Raw genomic sequence first — 11,136 nt, 5'->3', positions numbered from 1 at the left:
GTGTACTGTATGGAGAGTACATGTCCCTACATCAAGGAGACCAGGGCCCCTGTTGTCGAGAATGGCTTTGTCAATCTGTCTCCACACAGTGGTGCTCACATTAGGCCCATCACTGCCGAGCATGATAATATCCTGAAGCTGCAGTTTCGATTCATCCAAGGCAGAGATTATTTTCCTGGACAAATCTTCTCCAGTTGCATGACCCATGAGGTAAGTTTTGAGGTGAAATACTAATATCTGTTCCTCGGCATCAGACCAATACCGTACACGGATTTCTAGTTGCTTCAAGTTCTGTTTATTGGTGGTTTCATCATACATGAGGCTGAAGCCAGAAGCTGAATTCTTAACATCAGTGACTATCATGTCCTGAAAATAAGGACCTGTGGCTTCGCTAATGAGATATGAAACTTTCGATGAGCTCATTGAGAAACCATCCGGGATAACACCAGGAAACATTGCCTGCAGAAGATCCTTCAAACCGTCACAGGAAGAGTAGCTCAGATTCGAACGAACAACTTTCAATGTCCATAGAAGTTCTGCTTTTGTAATAGCGTCTTTTTTGGACATACAGACTAAAGCTGCACGACTTGGCTCATCTGTAGAAGCTGACCCTGATGCTGAAGCAGATGAAGTTGATGGTTGAACGAATGTCAGCAACGTCTGTGACCCACCCAGCAGTTCCTTCGCACGCTTCAGGTGCCCTTTGTTTTGGGCATGTTGTGTCAGTTGTTTCACACCCTGATTGTCACACCTCACTTCCGAATGGCACAACGAGCAGTAAGCTGAGAACACTGAGGACTTGCTAGGCTGACACCAGTCAGAAAGCCTACATCCATGTCCACTTTTCAACCACTCTGGGTTAAATTTAGTTCTCCCACCAGGCATTATACTGCTGGGAGTATACCTGTCAAAAAGAAAACAAATATGAGATAAGATTAAATGAATTAGCATAGAAAATCCTAACCTGTTAACGCATGAAGTGGAAAGAACTGTGAACCAAACAGTTTTTTTTTTCAAAACTGAAACATAAGTTAGTAAAATAATGAGAACGAACAAAGTAATTTAAAGGCAAATCAACAAATTTCTTACCGGTCTGCAGATTATACCTGAAACAAGAAAGATGATAAATAACATGTCCTAACATGTTTACCACCCGATAATTGCATTTTCTCCACTGCTGAATAGCTTGAACACTAATCTGAGTTCAAGCTAAGCGATGACAATTCAATTATGTATCTTTGGTATTGTTGTTGTACTATCTTCAGTAGATTATGAAACAACAAGACTTTAACAGTCTTTATTGTTTTTTGTTTGTTTGTTTTTTTATTGTCCTACATTGCTTGCATTACCTATTGTGCAGCATTGCGTATGTAAATTTTAATTCTACTGTAATTTTGTTAAAAGCTGAATATGCAACTACCACACGAAAGTATACAGAATTAAGTTGTAATCCCTATTTTGTGTCGTGGTCCTTCTTTATTATCTGCAATTAAATGATGAAATGTGTGAATTGTCGATTGAATTAGTTCTTTGCCAAATACTATTAGTTTTAGGCAAAATACAATCTCATTGTAATAAGCGAAAGATTGAGTTAAACATGTAGTATCAAATGTCAATGTTTAGCAAATTAGTAGAAAAGTTCAATTTCAGGTAGAATCTTTAGGGAAAGGTTGTTAGTAATAACTGAATAACCGCAAAGTTCACAGTTGGTTTTGTTACTCTAAGTAAAGTACAAACCTTAAAAATTGAGCTCAGCTGAACTTTTGAAATAAGACAAAGGACAATGATAATGGTCAAGGTATCATTCAGTCATTCTTCACAAAGTATATGAGATAATCCAAGAGAAATGCGTGATAAACATAGTTATATTATTTTCATCTCATTTTATCTTTTATAATTCTGTTACTGAATAGCATGAAGCACGAATCATAAAGGTAAAACAATTGTTTGGAAGGATATACTTAATATTAGGACAAAGTCAAAAATAACAATAACATAATATACATAAGATATACATATCATTTCCAGTCGAGATCAATAACAACACGTACTTTACACCATGGTGTAAACGACATGCCTCCACTTCGTACAGTATTTATTTGCGACGTCATCACTGCATACTCAATTTTTCCTCAACACTGCACTTTGTTGAGTCCTCAAAAATGCACTCACCACTTGTGAAATCGATCGAACAAACGGTTTTCGAGAAAAAGACAAAGAGACATATGTTCTTCGGGGATTTGAGCTTAAAGTCGTTTTGGAAATTTGTCTTGCGATTATGGACCCAGAAAGCAATTCCATGGCTGACGATTGGTATAGGAATGTCTGTTCTGACGCTTAGATACAGAAATTCTACTAATTAATATATCAATTTAAATTTTGGAACATTGAGGGTTAAAAAATAGGAAAAATAGGAATTTCCACCAAAAAATAGGAGATTTATAGGATCCTATTAAAAAGTAGGAATAAATAGGAAAAATAGGAGGGCTGGGACCCCGTAAAAGCTGAATTATAGTAATAAATTCATTCAAAAAGAACCCGGGCAACGCCGGGTGCTTTCGGCTAGTAACTAATAAAATAAACCCCATGGGGAACTGATGGTTATTTCGCAACGGTTTCTGAGAAGATTTTCAAATTAATTACCTGACTGAGGCTAAACCCCCTTTTATCTCCTTTAAATGGGCGTATCCAGATAGGAAGCACAACTCCATGAGACCTGACTGTTCTGATGCATTGCACCAAATTTGGTCCGTATCACTCTTGTAGTTGTGGAGATGTTTTAGTGAAAATGATGAATTCGGGAATGGGGCCGGTGGCCCCCTTTTCGAGGGAGATACGGCCATGAGGAGCACACCTCTAGATTAGGGCATTGTCCAGATGACTCATGATGGGTTTGGTCTGCGTCTATCTGCAGGTTTATGAGAAGATTTTTGAATGAAATACCAATATTTGGGGCAAACCCCCGTTTCATCCCCGCATCGGAAGCACATCTGGATGGGAGAATCTGGATGGGAGTTACTTCACCCACCCCTTCCCACGCCTCCTCCCCCAAGCCCTCTCCCTCCCACACATCTCCCTGCTCTCAAATGTTGTGTTTGTGTGCTTCCCCTTCTCTCCCCATCTTGTCTTCCGCTCCCTCTTTTTATATATTTTGTTTGTCTGGTTGATTTGTTTGTGAAATAAATGTTAGCTCTTTCACGAGCCTCGATTCTGTATACCAAAAAAAAAGAAAAAAAAAAGGCACAACCCCGTGAGACCTTGTTGTCCTGATGCATCATACCAAATTTTGTCCATAATCGTTCGGTGGTTTGTGAGATGTTTTAGTCAAATGTTAACTGACGTACTTACAAACGGAGTTCGGGATGGACACTGGGACCCACTCTGAGGTTATTTCAGTGCAATAACCTAATTAGCGCTGGGCCGATATCGGTAATCAGCACAGGCCGATATCAGCAATTTTTCGGGAATCAGCATCAGCCGATTGGAGTCAGTGTGAGTGCCGATTACCGATACGAGTACTGTACTATATACAACCCAAAAACCTTGAGTAGCTTTCACCCTTGTTTAGGGATAATTTCAAAAAACAAATTAAACAAGACCGAAAGTCCAACAGCGGCGTAGCCGGGCTTGTTTGATACTTTAGTTGAAGAGGATAGTATGACCTGGGTGGAGATACCAGTTAGAAAACTAGAAAGAGCAATCAGAGATTGCAGACCCTCGCCAGGATGTGTTTGCCGTGGTTTTAAGGCTTTTGTGTTTAAAAAAATGGCGGCCGACCACGTGACCGATGACGTCATAATTTATTTTTTCTCCACGAGTTTATCCCTAGATGCCGCTCAAGAAATTTCATCTTGATTGGATGAAGTTTTGTACTTGTCGAATTATGACGTCATAATGGAGGCACTTATGACATAATCATTAACATATTGTTACAGACGTGGCTTAGATGTTATTTACCGAGCGGTTTTGGTATGACCACGTCTGCACAAGTTACCCGATTATACTCGAACGTTGACTAATCGCGCTACGCTAGGTCAATAAAGGCAATAAAGGAAAAGGACACACGGCTGGGTTTCAAATGACACGACACCCAGGGTTCAGTTCTCAAGACCTCCGGAGGAGGTTATATTAAGGCGGAAGGTTAGATTACAACTACAAGAGGTACAGCATAGAAAGACAAGCACTTAGACACACTCTTATATTATTCCCAACAGACGACAGATAGACGGGACAAAAGGCTGACTCACACGGGGATTGATGGCAAGGAAAGGCAGAATCGATGGCTCCAGGTGCACCTGGGCTCGAGGCAGAATCGACTCGGTCCGGTCCAGAGATGCGGGAAGGTCACAGCGCTCGGAGATGGTGACTTGTCTGCTCAGGCTGGGGGCGCATCTCACGTCACGTCCGCTACGTGGCCGCGTATATCCGGCGGGGAGTGACACGCCCTCGGCTCGTTAGCTCCGCCTCGTGGAATCGGCACGTTGCTTCTCATTGGGTGCGTGCGGGGGGTTTACCAGGCTCCGCCCTTGACGAGGAGCTGACAGCCAGCCCCTTTGTGGTAACCCCGTGGAGCGCATGGTCTGGAGCGCATTGTCAATGGCGGCTAACCGAGCCGGTGTCAGGACGCACACTCCCCCCCGCGCAGCGCCGTGCCCCTCTGTTGTTGTGGTTGTTGTTTGGGGAAGAAGATGGGAGGAGGTATGGGAAAGGTCCTAAACTCACTACTGGTGCCATATAATCACATTCTGGTGCAACGAAGAGTCATAATTAATGGAAACGAGTCCTTAACTGACATAGACTAAGAATAACTAGCAAGATGTCCGAAAGTTGTCTACGTGTGGTGCGGTGGACCTGGGCACGACATTTAATGGGGGAAAAAGGGGAAGGTCGGCTCTACTGATTGTTGTTTACAGACAATGGGACTAGGGAATGGGGGATTGGGGATAGTTGGGGAGTATTGGGGAAATAGGGGAATATTTACAAGCGGATATGGAGGCCAAATTCCATATTCGCAACATTGCACCCTTCTCTACCCTCGGGGCGTCCCGACCCGATAAATTTTTACCTACTTTAGTGTGGCACGCAATGTAGTTCCCTCTACTATTAACTCTACCCTGAGTGCGACAGTTTTACAGATATTCACAAATGAGTAAATATGTCCCCCTGCGACGTCGCACCCTTCTCCTCACAGAAACACACCCACAGGATAACCGAATCCGGAAAGAATCCTCAAACTAAACATACAGCCGGTAGGGAGCATTATTTACACTACGATCCAGGACCTGTTTTTGGAGGAACACATGCAGATGTTATGCATAGAGAGAGTACGCATGCTAGCATCGATACACCAACCCACGAGTGCTCTGTGGCCTACGGCCTTCAATAAGGTGCAGAGCACCCCTTCCAAGCATCAAGCACCACCCCATCACACAGTGAGCACCATCCGGTGCACCAATAAAGTGTTTATGAATCATTGTGTGGCTGCTGCTGGTCTTGCCTTCGTGTGGTGCACTTGGCCTTCTTACTTCTTTCCAAAATAAAGAAAGGCGCCAACCGCGTCCATTTCTCTATTGTGGCCGTCAGGGGCCAACTGTTAGTGGTTCACCTTGTATGGCATAGGTGCCACGTTGACCCATAGGTCCATCCACGGGTGGTGCTTGGCCGCAAAAGAGTTGCGGTCCATTGTGGGTGGCCACAAACATTGCGGTCCATATGGTGTATCTATCCAAGCAGCAAGCAGCGAAAGTGCAGGCCCACAACTGCGTAGCCAGCACCGCTCTCTCCTCTCTCTCCACCCCAAAGCCAGATCCTCGGAGGTGGGAGACAAAAGAAGCAGACAAGTGAGTAAGGTGGTAAGGGCGCAAAAGTGCACGCAATGCAAGGTAATGCACACTGGGGGCACATGGGAACCAGGTGAGACAGGTACGTTCCTACCGTACGCTCCCCCCCCCCCCCCCCCCACCAGGTAACCTACATGGCCCCTCCCTTACCCCTTACTGTATCCACAAAACACAACACTACCCATAAACATCTACTTTACAAATCAACAAACATCCCTACTGTCTTCCCCGTTCCTCCCATAAACCAAATTCGTCTTCTCTCCCTCCTAACCAATCAAATTTTGCCATTTTCAACTCTCATCAAAATTTGCCATTTTCAACTCAACATCAAAATTTGCCATTACCAATTCATCATCAGTCCCTCCTAGGGAGGGAGAGATGGAATCACCCCAATGTCTCATCCACGTCGTGATGCGTCTCACAAATCCAACAGCAATTTCATTTCCTGCAACAAAACAAAGAAAACACAGGTGTGGAGTCATCATCATCACCACAGGCAAGTGGCTGCGTATGGTGCGACAGGTTCATCAATCCTAACTATTTCCTAAATGACTTTAACAACTTTACACTACCCGGGGTCTTTCTCCGGCCAAACCATTGGCCCTCTTACACTATGGGTTCTAAAAACCAATTCCCATTGGCCAACTGTGGTGCTTTTCAATTTGGGGTCTCACTCCCCCGATTCATCTCCCGGTGCCCTCGCACAATTTCTGGGCTGTGGCGTGTACCTCTCCCAGTGGGTCTACCCACCTGCACACCTCCACCACTGCAGTTGCCTCCGAGCTTACCTGCTCCTTACCCTAACCTAACTACCTTGGGAAGGCCCTCTGGCGCTCTCCCCACTCGGTGCCCTCTCTGGCACTGGGCTACCCGATCCACACCCGGGATCCTCAGGCACCCACTCACAACTACCGGCTCCCAGAGCCCACCTGCGGCCTCACCTGACCGACATCCTCACAGTGGTGGAGTGCCCAACCAACTACACACACTAACAGGCTACACGCCCAGCCATTTCCACAACACTAATGCACCCATTCACAACACCATTCTGCAACCGCACCACAAATGCCAATATCCAACCACAATTTACCTACACCCTCTACCTAACACTTACACTACCCGCCCCGGGTATCCGTGATGGGGGTCCACTCTTCCCCCATTCACACCTTCGCACCATGCACACCACTCCGTACCACTTACTCCAACTCTCTCCACACACCTGTACTTGCACACCTGTGCTCTCACACCTGGTTCCACCTGCACCCTTCTCTCCCCAAGCGCATTCGCGCTGATCCACAACACTCACTACTTATACACGGCTCCACACACCTGTCCAGTTGCACACCTGTGCAATCACACCTGTTCAATTCTCACACACACGGCATCATCTCAGCTAACTACTCCCTTCTGAAACTTGCGCTTCCCAGTCGTCCCTTTAAACTATTGCGCTCCCTCGTCATTATCATCCACACTAATCTACCTGCGTCCCCACTACAGGTATCAGTCACTAACTAAACTTAACGTTACCTAATGTCATCTTCTAGATCCCTATCAATATCCTAACCCACCCGGGCTAGTTTCCACTGCCATCAACCCCATAAGCTATTGCGCATTTGCCCCCACATGGGAAGGGTGGCAGGGATGCCACCCTTACCCACCGGGCCCATCGCTCACTACCAATTTTGCACATCAGATTTCAACAAATCAAAAATTTGGCCAATCACTGCCCATCCTCTGCCAATCACTACTGCCAATCCCTTGCCAATTATCAAATTTTGCTTTTCTCTAATTTTGGGTCTAAAACACTAACCTCATCACCCAGTCTACTCACTAATACCTCTCGGTGCGCCAATCCCTGTCCAAAGCCCGGCTTCGTAAAGCCAAGCCATGAATGCTGGTTGTTTTGTGCCGGCGGCTGGATGCGTCCGGCATTCGGGGCAGGGACGGGGGCTTACCCGGGCCGAGATCCCACGCACCACCTCGGCGTGGAGCCATCCAATGTCCCGATCTCGACCTGCCGGCACGTCTCAACAAAACGTGGTCGCCATGACGACCCTTCCTATCCAGCTGCCCGCTCCACCTAGTGGAGCACGGACGCGGCCGTTCAAAGCGAGGCCCAGCACGCACCGAGGGCCCGCTTCAGCTAAAAGTCGCTCTAACCTCTAACCCGTGTAACGTCGATGCTTCACCTGGACGCTTACACCCCGCAGCCCATTCCTTGCTCACACATCCAGCCGTTCCCATGCTACCTTTCCTTACACACCCAGGCACCCTCATTCCACTCACAGACTTGGTCACACACCTGACCACCGAACACCTTGGCACACATTCGTTGGTCGCACACCTCACTAACACACCTCTTCGCGCCCCCTCCTCTGTCACCTCCTCTGTGACAATCACAGGGGTGCTCTCATTCGCACACCCAACCACGTGCCTCACCACCAACTCCAGCGTGCATTCCCACTCACGCTCTACCATTCCAGGTGTGCATCCTTCCATCCCAGGTGTACATCCTCGCTCACCTGTCACACCCAACTCACTCTCCTTGTCACTCTCACTACTCTCACCTCCATTCTTGACAGCGCACTCACCCTTACTCTTGACAGCGCACTCTTTCCTCATGCACCTGTCCGTCACACACCTTTCTCGCGCACACTCTCCCGTTACACCCTCTGTAACACTCACCACAGGTGTGCATTCTTCCTTGCCCTTGACAGCGCACTCTTTCCCCATGCACCTGTCCGTCACACACCTTTCTCGCGCACACTCTCCCGTCACACCCTCTGTAACACTCACCACACCACGCTTCCATGTGCTCCCTCGCACACGCGCTACGACCGACTCACTCTCGCCAGCACCCTCACTCCTTGGCACGCACTTTTTCCTCACACACCCCAGAGTCGGACTTTCTCGCACACCTCCTTTTTCGCACACCAGACCTGTCGCACACTTCACCAACGGCCTCTCACGAACACCCGGGTCTATCTCGACCCCCAAGCTTATTAAATCCCCTGGCGCATCATACGCACGACCATATTGGTCACCACTTACACCGGGTCCTCTTCCTCTTCGCTTCTCCTCCATCACCTGCGAATCCCTCATCCGGTTAATGAGCACATCATCACGATCCAAACACAGACTTTGGACCAATTCTTTTATCTCCTCTTTTATCTCCTTCTTATCCTCTCTCCGTCGCTTCTTAATTTCGCTCACCCCTTCTTCCACTTCTTCTAATTTCTGCTTCACCTCCTTCATTCCCCGGTACGTCTCCTCAAGCTCGTCCTCCAAGGCTACCTTGACCGTTTCCATGTGCGTCCTTACCTGTCGGTCCTTCGTCTCCATTACCTCTATCACCTCGTCCAGCCTCGTTGTCAGTCCCTCACGTACCATCTGACATTCCCTCTTTGTCGCTATCAAGTCGTTTTTTATGTCGTTTTGTGTCGCTTTTAAACCTCCTAATACCGCAGTGTTCCTTTGAACCTGCTCCGTTAGTCCTTTTTGTCCCTCCGTCAGCTGTTCCACCTCCTGCGTCAGGACCTCTATGCCCCCTTGTAACTTTACAGTCCCCTTTCTCACCTCCTTCTCCATGCGCTCCTTACAGTGCCTCACCTCCTCGCGCACTCCTCCGACCTCCTCACTCACTCCTCTTCTGATCTCCTCTCCCATCGCTTGCATCTCCTGCCCAGATGCCACCCTCATCTGCTCCATCTCCTCCCTGTGAGCATCCAGTTTGGTTTCTACCCCCATTCTGACCCCCTCTATCTGCTGCCCCATTTGGTTAACTTCCCTTTCCGCTTGGTCCCTCATGTGCCTCAATTTGCCTTCCATGGTGTTTTCTAACCCCTCTAACCCTTTTTGCATCCCTTCCATTTGATTCTCTTGAGCGGCCATTCTGTTTTCTACCCCCATTAACCCATTTCTCACCTCTTTTATCCCGTTGTCTAACCCCTCAAAATTATTGTCTAACCTCCCAAATTTCTTGTCTAACTCCTCAAAATTATTGTCTAACTTCCCAAATTTCTTGTCTAACTCCTCAAAATTATTGTCTAACTTCCCAAATTTCTTGTCTAAACCCTTAAAATTATTGTCTAACCCCTCACTTCGTCCCTCATTACCCCCATTTCGTTTCCCATTACCCCCATTTGGTTTCCCATTACCCCTAATTGGCCCTCCAATCGCTCACTCTGAGCATCCATTCGGTTCCCCATTACCCCCATCATTCTGCTTTCCATTTCTTCGCTATTCTGGGCCATAAGGGCCTTCATTTGTATGAAAAACAAGTTCAAATCCACCGGCGGCGCTGCCACGGTCGCGGGCGCGGTGATCAGCGAGGCGCCATTTTGCGCTCCCGCAATGTCGGGCACAACGACGCTATTTTGTGCGTCTGCTACCCTCGCTGCTTCGCTCTCCTCCTGTCCCTCATGTCCCTCAATTTGGTCCTGGACCGACCCTGCCTCACTCTCCCCTACCGGACCCCAGCTGTCTTGATCCGCCATAGCGCGACTTTCAAAATTCGGGTTTTTATACAACAAAACAAATTTCGGCCGTTATAATTTCGTCGAGCGCAGTAAACGCGCTCTGAATCGATTCTCCCTCCCTGGTTTGGGCCTAACAACGCGCGGGAAACGCGCTCCGAATCGATTCTAATTGTTACAAATTTGGGCCTAATAAATTTAGTCCCGGGTTCGAATTCCACTCCTCGACACCAATTGTTACAGACGTGGCTTAGATGTTATTTACCGAGCGGTTTTGGTATGACCACGTATGCACAAGTTACCCGATTATACTCGAACGTTGACTAATCGCGCTACGCTAGGTCAATAAAGGCAATAAAGGAAAAGGACACACGGCTGGGTTTCAAATGACACGACACCCAGGGTTCAGTTCTCAAGACCTCCGGAGGAGGTTATATTAAGGCGGAAGGTTAGATTACAACTACAAGAGGTACAGCATAGAAAGACAAGCACTTAGACACACTCTTATATTATTCCCAACAGACGACAGATAGACGGGACAAAAGGCTGACTCACACGGGGATTGATGGCAAGGAAAGGCAGAATCGATGGCTCCAGGTGCACCTGGGCTCGAGGCAGAATCGACTCGGTCCGGTCCAGAGATGCGGGAAGGTCACAGCGCTCGGAGATGGTGACTTGTCTGCTCAGGCTGGGGGCGCATCTCACGTCACGTCCGCTACGTGGCCGCGTATATCCGGCGGGGAGTGACACGCCCTCGGCTCGTTAGCTCCGCCTCGTGGAATCGGCACGTTGCTTCTCATTGGGTGCGTGCGGGGGGTTTA

The sequence above is a fragment of the Myxine glutinosa genome, chromosome 7 (assembly GCF_964187855.1).
Source record: "Myxine glutinosa chromosome 7, kmMyxGlut1.1, whole genome shotgun sequence".
NCBI lineage: Eukaryota > Metazoa > Chordata > Myxini > Myxiniformes > Myxinidae > Myxine > Myxine glutinosa.
This window is presented reverse-complemented; position numbering follows the sequence as displayed.